The sequence below is a fragment of the Symphalangus syndactylus genome, chromosome 19 (assembly GCF_028878055.3).
Source record: "Symphalangus syndactylus isolate Jambi chromosome 19, NHGRI_mSymSyn1-v2.1_pri, whole genome shotgun sequence".
NCBI classification, from domain to species: Eukaryota; Metazoa; Chordata; class Mammalia; order Primates; family Hylobatidae; genus Symphalangus; species Symphalangus syndactylus.
The window spans coordinates 12,863,210-12,874,667 of NC_072434.2; the positions used below are offsets into that span (position 1 = coordinate 12,863,210).

General features: G+C 44.7%; 1 pseudogene; it reads right to left on the bottom strand.

The window, feature by feature from the left end:
• Positions 1–4,428: 4,428 nt before the first annotated feature.
• LOC129458477 (ribonuclease H1-like) lies at positions 4,429–5,284 on the bottom strand (annotated as a pseudogene).
• Between the last annotated feature and the right edge of the window lie 6,174 nt (positions 5,285–11,458).

Here is an 11,458-nt window from a genome sequence, read left to right on the forward strand (position 1 = left end):
AGCTGTAGGAAACCAATACATTTATATGTCTCAATTCCTTCAACTGCCTTTGTTCTATTCTTTTGTTACCTTGAAGAGGGAAGCATTCTTTGAGCACAGTAGTACATCATGGTTATGAGATGCTGTTGCTATTGGCAGGCGAAAGATTGCTTAGAGATGGTCCTCTTGGAAAAATCTAAAAATGTTGTACTCTAAGTGCCTCTAACTAAAACCAGCCTTGAGAAGTTCTCAAGACAGGCCTTCCAAATGCCCTAAAGCTATCTTCATATGACCAAAAGGAGAACCAATGGGAAAAGAACACAACAGTTTTTCCCCATCCTAGATGTTGAGTGTGGTCATGACTGGCTTTTATTAGAATCGTGTTCTCTCTGGTAATATGAGAGGCTGTTATCAGTATGATTATTTATTTATCATCTAGGTTTTTTTTTGTTTTTTGTTTGTTTGTTTGTTTTTTGAGACAGGGTCTCGTTCTGTTGCCGAGGCTGGATTACAGTGGCGCAGTCTCGGTTCGCAGAAGCCTTGACCTCTTGGGCTCAAGTAATTCACCCACCTTAGCCTCCTGAGTAGCTGAGACTACAGGTGCATGCCACCATACCTGGCTAATTTTATCATTTTTTTAGAGACAGGGTTTCTCCCCAGGTTGCCCAGGCTAGTCTCAAACTCCTGGGTTCAAGCAATCCACCCACCTTGGCCTCCCAAAGTGCTGGGATTACAGGCATGAGCCACCATGCCCAGCCCACCTAGGTCTTTAAATGACTTTGGATGGTGCAGGGGACTGGGGAGTCACAACTTAAATGAATTTAAAATAGAATTGGAATTATAAGTAATATTATAACCCAAATCTGTTGCATAATGCAATGTCTTCAAGCATATTTTTCCTTTCATGTGGTTGTTGGCAAATATCTGGAATGGGAAAGAGGATCATCCTTTTGGGAGACTTTCTTTTTGTGTTTCTCAATGTTGCAGAAATAAACACACAACTTTAATTTGTTCCCCAAAGGAAGAAATAAAAACAACCTACTCAAAACTAGTCAGAGTTGCTGGAAAAATCAGGAAATAGTTTTTGTGGTTTGTTTGTTTGTTTTTCTTCGTAATTTTCCAGGAAATCTAGTAAAGACAGTAGCCACCCTTTGGATAACACATTCATTCCGAGGGCCAAAGATATTGGTGCATATGCTGAAGCTGTCTCATGTCCTGAGCAAATCTCTCCATTAAGCCCATGGCACTCCAGGGCTGGGCTCAGAGCCACGGCATAAAGCAGTCAATGGTGTCAATCTAAGGCAAACAAGACAGCTGATATCAAACTTGCTTAGAATAATGTCATCTGATGAATTAATTCCACTTTAAGCCCAAATGGAGATTTAAACATGTCAGAGAATGGACCTAAACTGGTGGATGGACAAGAATAGTCAGTTTGTAGGTTTGCTATATGGAGTAGAAACAGAAGGGAGGAGGTTTGGTGGCCATCTGGTTGGAGGTAAAAATGAAAGGCCAAAGTCAGATTTGTTCCATACCTGGCACCTCAGTTTGGTGTCTGAGCCTGGTAGAAAAGGGGCTGTGAGCTAAAGCTATACTATTGGTCTTTGTGAGGGACTCAGTGAGGCCTGAGGCAAGAGTATCATTCTTACTTTCCTGAGGGACCCGCATGACACAGGTTGCCGGACAGATGGGCCAGGACATAGTGCTGTTCTGGCCCTCATGGATTAGAAACTTTGGCCTCTGGATTTAGTTGGCTTGGATGTTGAAATTCTGATTGTGGTGGCCAGAAGCTGGGGCAATGGAGAGTCATCTCAAGAGGTTTTGTGGACAGCAAACTTGGATGGGGCTGAGGCCAGAGAAGAGGGATGAGCCTAGAGGAATCTGTGTGTTGACTATAATAACATGGTCACCATTCATAAGGACATGTGAGACATCCTCTATGAAGTCTGGATGGAACTTTGTTGAAACAAATAGAAGGTCCTAGTTGAGCATGTGGTAAGAAGAGTCAATAAAACTTGGGTTATTACTATTTATTTAATTTTGTATTTTTTGTAGAGATGAGATTTTGCCATGTTTCCCAGGCTGGTCTCAAACTCCTAGACTCAAGAGATTCACCCACTTCAGCCTCCTAAAGTGCTGGGATTACAGGTTCCACCACGGTGCCTGGCATGGGTTACCACTACTAAGGTGACCCCCTTTGGTACCCAAGAAACACTAAGGTTGAAATTACACCTCATCTAATAGGCCATGTTTTCAAACTGTGCTCCATAGTGGTCTAGGTATTCTGAGGAGACCCTTGAGACCGGAGGAGTGGCTCACAGCAGGGTCTGGGCCTTCTACCACCGACTCAACATCAGCCACTATTTCACCTGTTTTACCTACAATAAGAGGAGTTTTGTAACTAACAAAAAGGTCTTCATAGCTTAATGGAGAGGTCTCAAACACCTCTGCTTTAGGGCTCCCTTGACTAAGCCTGGCAACATGTACCGAGTAGATTTTCAATGAATTACCTATTTATTTGTATATACAATCTAGCCAAAAGATGATTTGAAGCAGTAATAAGTTTTTACTAACGGATGAGGCTAGAGTAAGTGATTTATTTCTAAAACCCATTGAAAATAACAAAACAATTAAAATATTAAATGTTTGGGAATACTGTTTTATTCCTTTTGGACACACCGGAAATGAACAAACACAAATCTTAATGTGGGACATTTATAGTGATTCTATCTATTGGAAATAAGCAAAATAGTAGTAAACGATCATATGTACCTCTGTTTTAAGTATATTTCCAAGTTACTATTTGTGAGCTTGTTCAGTAGTTGTTATCTAATTTTCCATAGCAAGAAAAAAATGGCCAACTCGTAAGTTGTGTTTCTGTATGCATTTAGATTAACAGATTATTATTGGTTTTTTAAAAAGGGAGGTTTTGGCCAGGTGCGGTGGCTCACGCCTGTAATCCCAGCACTATGAGAGGCTGAGGCGGATGGATCACATGAGGCCAGGAGTTTGCCTGGCCAACACGGTGAAATTCCGCTACTAAAAGTACAAAAATTAGCTCGGCGTGGTGGCACACATCTATAATCCCAGCTACTCTGGAGGCTGAGGCAGGAGAATCGCTTGAACCTGGGAGACGGAGGTTTCAGTGAGCCAAAATTATGCCACTGCACTCCAGCCTGGGCAACAGAGCGAGACTCCGTCTCAAAAAAAAAAAAGAAAAAGAAAAAGAAAAAAATAATATGGGATGTTTTTAAAAATTAAGTTTCCATTAATAAATAAAAATTAGCGGCTAACAGTTTTGAATGCCACTAGCCTTCATAACATACAGATCAATAAGGATTTTCTTCTAGGTAGAAGTCGCAACGAAAATAGTGTGTGTGTGTATGTGTGTGTGTATGTCTATGTCTGTGTGTCTGTCTTCCTGTATGTTTTTATTTTATGATAAAAAGGTTTAAAACTAAATAAATGATCATGTCAAACTTTTTTTAAGTGCACAGTTTTCAACAAAAGAGCCAAAGAAATTTTGGAAAGATTTATTTATTCATCTTGGTCTTTACAAGTTGTAACTGTTCCTAGAGGGTGGCCTAGCAGCCAGGGTCGCCTGTGTGCAGGCTTCACCTATTATGTCAGTGCCCAGCAGGCAGGCACGTGAGGCTGAGACCAGCTCACATCCTCTCTGCTGAGCAGCCCTGCCAGGTCCTGGGCTGCATCTGTCTCTAATGTGCCCACAGGCACAAGTCGCCTGTAAAAGCAGGAGACTCAAGTCTGTGAACTGGAAGATAAATGGATGCTTTCAGAATATTTCTAGACTTCTGACCTGCATCTTTTAACCAATGTTTTTTTTATTTCTTATCAAAATCAAAGCTGTGGGCCGGGCATGGTGGCTCACACCTATAATCCCAGCACTTTGGGAGGCTGAGGTGGGTGGATCACTTGAGGTCAGGAGTTTGAGACCAGTCTGGCCAACATGGTGAAACCCCATCTCTACTAAAAATACAAAAATTAGTCGGGCGTGGTGGCACGTGCCTGTAGTCGCAGCTACTTGAGAGGCTGAGGTAGGCGGAGGTTGCAGTGAGCTGAGATTGTGCCACTGCATTCCAGCCCGGGCAACAGAGCAAGACTCCGTCTCAAAAAAAAAAAAAATCAAACCTGTAGCATTTTAAACCAGATTGCAATTAAATAAGCAAGAAAAGTGTCAAACCTAGTAAGCATAATGCTGAAATCTCACATAATTCTTAAATCTCAGGAGATGTTCAATTTATTATATATTTAACCACTTTTTATCAAAATGTATCACAGAATGCCACCGTGCCACCATGATTCAGTGTGAAAGCCACATCTGCCCATCCACTGCAATGGTCCAGCCTGCAGTCTCTTTTCCGTACCAGTAAGCAAAAGTAGCAAAACTGCCACTGGCTCAACTGTTCCCAAGTAATAAAGTCCCTTTGCTTAGTCTTCAGAATGTTTAGCTCCTCTTGCTAATCTATCAGCTTCTTCATTGCCAATAAACCCTGGATGACCAGGAACAAATATCCACTGAATGTCCATGCCTTGACTGAGCTTCTCCAGTGCCGCAAAGTCCTCTTTGTTTGTCACCTCTTTCCCTGTACTTGTCTTCCACCTGTTCCTCTTCCTACCTTGAACCCAGTTAGTTATACCATTTATAGCAAACATACTATCTGTGTACAGAACCAATTTATTGATGTTTTCAGCCTTTGCTTGTTCAATGGTGCTGCAGGCTGCATGATTTTCTGCTCTTTGGTTTGTCTGTCACCCAGGAAGTCTAATGCCTACATTTAAAGGATGGCCTGGCCCCCAGTAAACGTCAGTTCCCACTAGTGCTCTCCTCCACCTGTTACTGGAGCAGCAGCCATCAGTGTAGACGACGACAAAGCCTCCGATGTAAGAAAATGTCTCTGCTCACTCGAGGCGCCGGCTCTGTGATTTGCTTCACAGGCTTTGCACAAGACTCTGCACTTTCATCTCCATCTCCATTCAGTGGCTCACGGAGTCCCTTGCCGGCTTTCGTTTGTGATTCTTGTACATGTTTATTTTTCTGCCCTTCTGAACCTTCTGGGCTTGCAGATTTCCTGACAAAGGCCAAGGCCTCATTTTCTGTGGCAAACTTCTTAAATCTGGCAGCAGGAAATAGGTCCACCTATGCTCTACATTCATTCCAGGTCAGAAAGACCCCAGTCCTGCAGGCCCTCCCCACAGCATAGACCATCCTGAGGCTGCAGCAGTCCCTGTGGCAGCACACAGCTATCAGGGTGACTCTGTGGGCCAGGGACAGAGGCTGGCACATGGCTCACTCTCGCCTCACACCAGTGTGACCCCAACAGTGCCCACTGAAAATAGCTTCAGTAAAAGTACACTCTGAGGCCGGACACAGTGGCTCATGCCTGTAATTCCAGCACTGTAGCGGGTGGAGGCGGGTGGGTCGCCTGAGTCCAGGAGTTCGAGACCAGCCTGGGGAACATAGCGAAACCCCCATCTCTACTAAGAAGATTACAAAAAATTAGCCAAGCATGGTGGCCTGCACCTGTGGAGGCTGAGGTGGGAGAATCACCTGAGCCCGGGAGGTCGAGGCTGCAGTGAGCCCAGGTTGTGCCACTGCACTCCAGCCTGGGCGACAGGCATGAGAACCTATCTTAAAAAAGAAAAAAAAAAGTTCACTCTGAGGCATAACTAAAGACTTGGCTAATTATTTTCCTCTATGGTCAGCTGGTGGACCATTTGCAACAACTAACCCATTTGTGTAGCCGTGTCTGATAAGACCGGCCTCAGAACATTCTTTTGAAGACCAAAGCTAGCCAGATCAATGCATTTGAAAAAGGCCTTATCATAAATCTGTCAAATCTCCTATTCCTTGAGCTAGGCTGTGGAGAAAAAACAAAACATGTGATCTTCTAGAATGTTCTTGAGAACTTTACTTTGAAAGGTAGATAACATTCTCTGAAAGCCTCTGCACTTGATAAGATTATTTTGTTCAGCACGGATCATAGCTATAAGGAGCTACTCCAAAAGAGGGGTTAGCATTACCTAGAATTCCAGATTGAAGCCAGTTGCACTACAGGCTGGGGGGAGGGAATATCACGAATCAGAACATACGGACCAGACGCAGCCCTTCCCTGAGCAGCCATAGACAAGTCCAAGGGACGTGGCATAACTGCCGCCTGTTTCCAAGCAGGCAAAGTGGTCCAGAAGAGTCTGATCAGAAGGGGCCAAATGCGAATCCAGTTTCATGAGTTCTTGGCAGCAACGATGTTCGCCATTAGGGGTAGACTGAAATGCTAACAGGAACCAGCCAGCTCCATGTGAGGCGTGAGACTGGGATCAGGCCCAGGTCCTGGGAAACTGAGCTGGCAGCAAGCAGCTAGGCGGCTGGAACACAGGCCAGGTCTACCTCGGATGCCAAAGACCAGGAAAGAAGGGACCTAGCAGAGATCCTGGCTACTTGTGTACCTGGCAGCCAGCTTGGAGGCCATGTTCTTAGTGCTCTAGCCGTAGGCAAAAAGCAGCAGCAGAGGGTCTTCATCTCCCATTCTTGATGGGAGAGAAATGCAGCCTCTAGCCTGGGCTTCCAAAGCCCATTCTAAGCTCTAGCCAGGACAGGGAGGAACAGGGCTGGGGATCATTGCACGGCAAAAGGTGATGGTAGACCTAGGAAATCTTGAGTTTTAGAGTGGCCAGCTTGGGCAGGGATACTCACAGATGAGGTATACTTCTTGGTAGACCACTTCCAAAGCCCCTGATTCCACATCGATATCTTGAAAATGTGCTTTTACTGAGAAACCAAGATCAACTTTTCTTTTGCTGAATGGATATAAGTTAATTCTACATTCAACATAGATTTTAAAAAAACACACACACCCTCAGAAGAATTTTTAAATCCTTTGGAGAAGTGTGAGGAGGTAGCTTTCCCATTTTCCCCCATAAGTGAACCACATCTTTGCTTTTGTGCATTTTCCTCAGATGCTGGGAACCAGGCCCAAAAACGGTTGAAAAGGGGTTTTCTAATGTAAAACAAATTCAGGTTCACATTTAGAGAATACTAAATGCAAGTGTGCAAGATCACGTCACCACTTCGCTCTTTGTATCAGTCCAAAAAGCAAATATCCAGGAGCCGCTTCCAAGTCCTGACTCTACACTCAAGTTGTTGTCTGGAACCAGTTTCCACCATGCCACATAACCTCCTGGATGATTAGCGAGAATCGCTTTCCACTTACTACTTGCAGCTGTTTGGAATTCCACATTGCTGCTCTGCTGAGTAGCACAGCCTAACTGGGCGAGCTGTATAGTAAACACATGAATCTCTGCCAGCGTTGGCATCTAACAACACCATGATTTGCAAACATGTTGAATTGCTATTTTATTCAATAAACGAACTTACAATAGAAAATAGATTTGGAAGTTACATCAAACTTGTTTATCCTGTTACAGTGGGCTGGGTAAAGCTATTGTGCTTTGGTTATAAAGAAATCCCTGTCGGGAAGCAGCAGGAGGAGTCTCTGCTATTCTTTCCTAGGCTAATATTAAGCACTCGGAGTATACCTAGGTCACACTGACTCACTCTACATGGAGGGACACCCCCTCCTTTTTTTTTTTTTTTTTTTTTTTTTGAGACAGAGTCTCGCTCTGTCGCCCGGGCTGGAGTGCAGTGGCGCAATCTCGGCTCACTGCACCCCCTCCTTTTAAGATCTCTTTTCCCCAGCACTAACTCCATAGTTTGGGTCAACAAATACTAATTATGCTGTCTCTTAGTCTCAGTGTTATTCATCAAATGCTAGTTTTCTCTATGTGTTCTGAGAAAAAATATATTAATATATAATATTTGGTGGAAATGTATGTGTATATATGTGCACATATGTACATGTGTAAATGTATATACGTATGTGTCTATGCGTGCATGTGTGTGTGTAAATTTCCTCAAGTCAGGGCTGTTCCTTCATCAGCTGAGAGCTCTCCAAGGGCAGCAGGATGGGTCTCCTCTGTCAGTATCAGATGGTCCTGAAATGATTCTCACCCCTACCCCTATCCCCATCAGTCAAGAGACACCCTCCATCCTAGGACTGGGAGTTCCTTGACCCTTGTGGGGAGCAGAAGGGGCAGTACCTTCTGCATGTGACTGAATGAAGGGAAGGCAGTAAGCTCACAGCAGAACAACACAGGATGAGGAAGAAAACTCTCAAAGATTTGCCCAGATAATAACAGCACTTACTTTGCCAGCTTCTTCCATCTGAGCAAATGGGTGTGGTCATTATAAGAAGGCGACTATTTCCCCCAAGTAAACAAGGTATGCTATTTGGTGAAAACGGAAATTGTAAGAGAAAGTGTCTCATTTCTGCAGTTTGAAAGCAGGTAATCTCTGTAGTCTGGGTGTCTATTTACACTGCTTTTCAGCAATAAAGGGTAACATTACCTTAATAACCTGCTCATCTGAGGCAGGGAGGATACTTAAGGCATCAGAGAAAGAGGCATTTACTCTGATGAGCCACTTTCCCCAAACAGCACAAAATCGAAACCATTCGCCCAGGAGATTTTTTTTTTCTGGATTTCTAAAAATATTTCCTGGTTATGGCATGTGATCTAAGATACAAGCACCCTCGGCTCACTCTTCTGCAGCACCTCAAATTCCCCACTGCCATCCCTGCCAGACAACGAGGAAAGGGGAAAATCAGTCGAGCACTGGACTTTGAAAGAAGAAAGTTTTGCCAGTTAAAACCCCAACTAAGGCCAGGCATGGTGGCTCACGCCCATACTCCCAGCACTTTGGGAGGCCGAGGCAGGTGGATCACTTGAGCCCCAGAGTTCAAGACTAGCCTGGCCAACATGGTAAAACCCCATTTCTACCAAAAATACAAAAAGTAGCCAGGCATAATGGCCTGTGCCTGTGGTCCCAGCTACTGGGGAGGCTGAGGTGGGAGGATCGCTTGAGCCCTGGAGGTGGAGGCTGCGGTGAGCTAAGATCACGCCACTGCACTCCAGCCTGGGTGACAGAGTTAGACCGTATTTCAAAAAAGAAAGAAAGAAAAAAAAAACTGAGTAATTGTGAGGCAGAAAATGGTTTTGTAATTTGATCTCGGTGCTCCCAGAAACACCTCTGGGAAAGGGGTTCACGCATGGGAGAATATCAGCTCTGCTTCCCAGCTAGGAAAGCTGTTTTCCCCCCTTTTCTTTTTTCAAGGAGATCTCTGGACATTTCTGACCTAGGCGCTGCCCTCTTTTAAGTAACTGGAGCACTTATTTCAAAATGGCCTTTTTTTGACACCTCTTCAAAAGCTGCCGGATGACAAGCCGCACCCACTCCCACACCCACAGCTACAGGGCATTGTTCTTGGTCCCAGCCAGCTTGGAAACCTCTCGTCTCAACTTGCATTTAAAAAGGATCTGAGGACAGATTCGGGGAAGAGTTTTTTTTTTTTTTTTTTTTTTCATAGATACGGCCTGAGGCATACAATGTTTTTTTTTTTTTGTCATCAACAACTAGTACTTACAATGCAAGCAGATGCCTTTTCTTTGACTGAAAAAGCTTAGTTGGGCATTATGGCAGTGATGTGGACTGGGAATCTGCACACACAGTAAACTCATTGATTCAGGCTCAGCTAAATCAAAACTCAATCAGTTTGACCTTTGAAGAAAGGGTTGGGTCTTTTTACTTTTTTTTTTTTCTTTTTTTTGAGACGGAGTCTCGCTCTGTCGCCCAGGCTGGAGTGCAGTGGCGCAATCTCGGCTCACTGCAAGCTCCGCCTCCCGGGTTCATGCCATTCTCCTGCCTCAGCCTCTCCGAGTAGCTGGGACTACAGGCGCCCACCACCACGCCCGGCTAATTTTTTGTATTTTTAGTAGAGACGGGGTTTCACCGTGGTCTCGATCTCCTGACCTCGTGATCCGCCCGCCTCGGCCTCCCAAAGTGCTGGGATTACAAGCGTGAGCCACCGCGCCCGGCCCACTTTTTTTTAAACTTGTTTTAAAAAAAAGGTAATTGAAAGGGTAGTTAAGACCAGAGAAGGCACGTTCAATCTATGTGGCATGCTTCTAAGTACCCAAGGATATTACCAGCATGGAAATAGATGTTGCTCTGTACAAAACAGTCTTATCTGTTCATTAACCAGATTCCACAAAACCATAAAACTGCCTCTGAAAAACCCTATGAACAGTTACCTCAAATGTGATCAAGAAATTAAAAATACTTGAAATAGACTCAGTCTTTACAATGATTTTGTAACAGGCTATGATGAGATGGAAAAGTTTAGGTTGTGGCTTTGGAATTCTTGGGTTCAAATCTTGGCTTACTCACTAAGAAATATTAGATAAATTGCTTAACCTCTCAGAGCCTGAGCTACCTCCTTACTTGTAAGAAGATTCTTCATTCCAAAGAGTAAATGGAATATTACTTATAAAAGTGTTACTGATACAGACAGGAGGCAGGGAAATACTGGGTAGAAGAGGGTGGTTACCTGGCAAAGGCCCCACCCTCAAGCCTGGAAACCATGGCCCTAAATGAGAATAGTTATCCCTGTTCTCCTGCCCAAGTGTTTTCCAAAACCACCCTGGCCCACTACATCCCCCATTCTGTACCCTTAAAAACCTCAAACGCCAGGCTCCACAAGCAGAAGAGCAGCAGGGCAGCACGGCAGAGAAGGGGAGAACAGACAAAGCGTCTGAATGTCGAGAGCTCAGCTGGGAGCAGTTGGAGAGGAGACTGGCCGCAGGATGCCTAAACTCCAGAGGAAGGTCATCTTCCCATTCCATCCCCTCCCCAGCTCCCCATCCCACTGAGTGCCATCTCTATCACTCAGTAAAATCCCCACATTCACCATCCTTCAAGTCTGTGTGACCTGATTCTTCCTGGACACTGGACGAGAATTCGGGATGCACTGGATGCAGGAAGCCAAAAAGGCTGTCATACTGACTCTTCACTCAGCTGTTTAACAGTTAAGCCATCCCCATATGGCAGGGCTAAAAGAGCATTGTAACACCCCCAGACGCTGCTGTTTTCCTGCCCAGCCCACTGCCACTAGGCCACTTGATTATGTTGTCGAGCCCAATGCCCCCCTGTATGGAAGCTTCTAATAAAACCCCGTGTCTCACTTGCTGCCTCTGGGTCTCATCTTCAGCCTCTTGAACTTGATGCCTTACTCACTGGGGTTAATAGGGGGTTCATACAACTGTCACCCAGCCCTGGAAGAATCTGACTCAGTGTTTTCTCTGGTCTTTTTACCAGGATGTTTCATTTGTTTGTTTTTGAGACAGGGTCTCACTCTGTCACCCAGTCTGGAGTGCAGTGGCACAATCTCGCCTCACTGCAGCCTCAACCTCCTAGGCTCAAGCAATGCTTCCACTTCAGCCTCCCAAGTAGCTCAGACTACAGGCATGTGCAACATGCCTGGCTAATTTTTGTATTTTTTTGGAGAGACAGGGTTTCACCATGTTGCCCAGGCTAGTCTTGAACTCTTGAGCTCAAGCAATCCTCTTG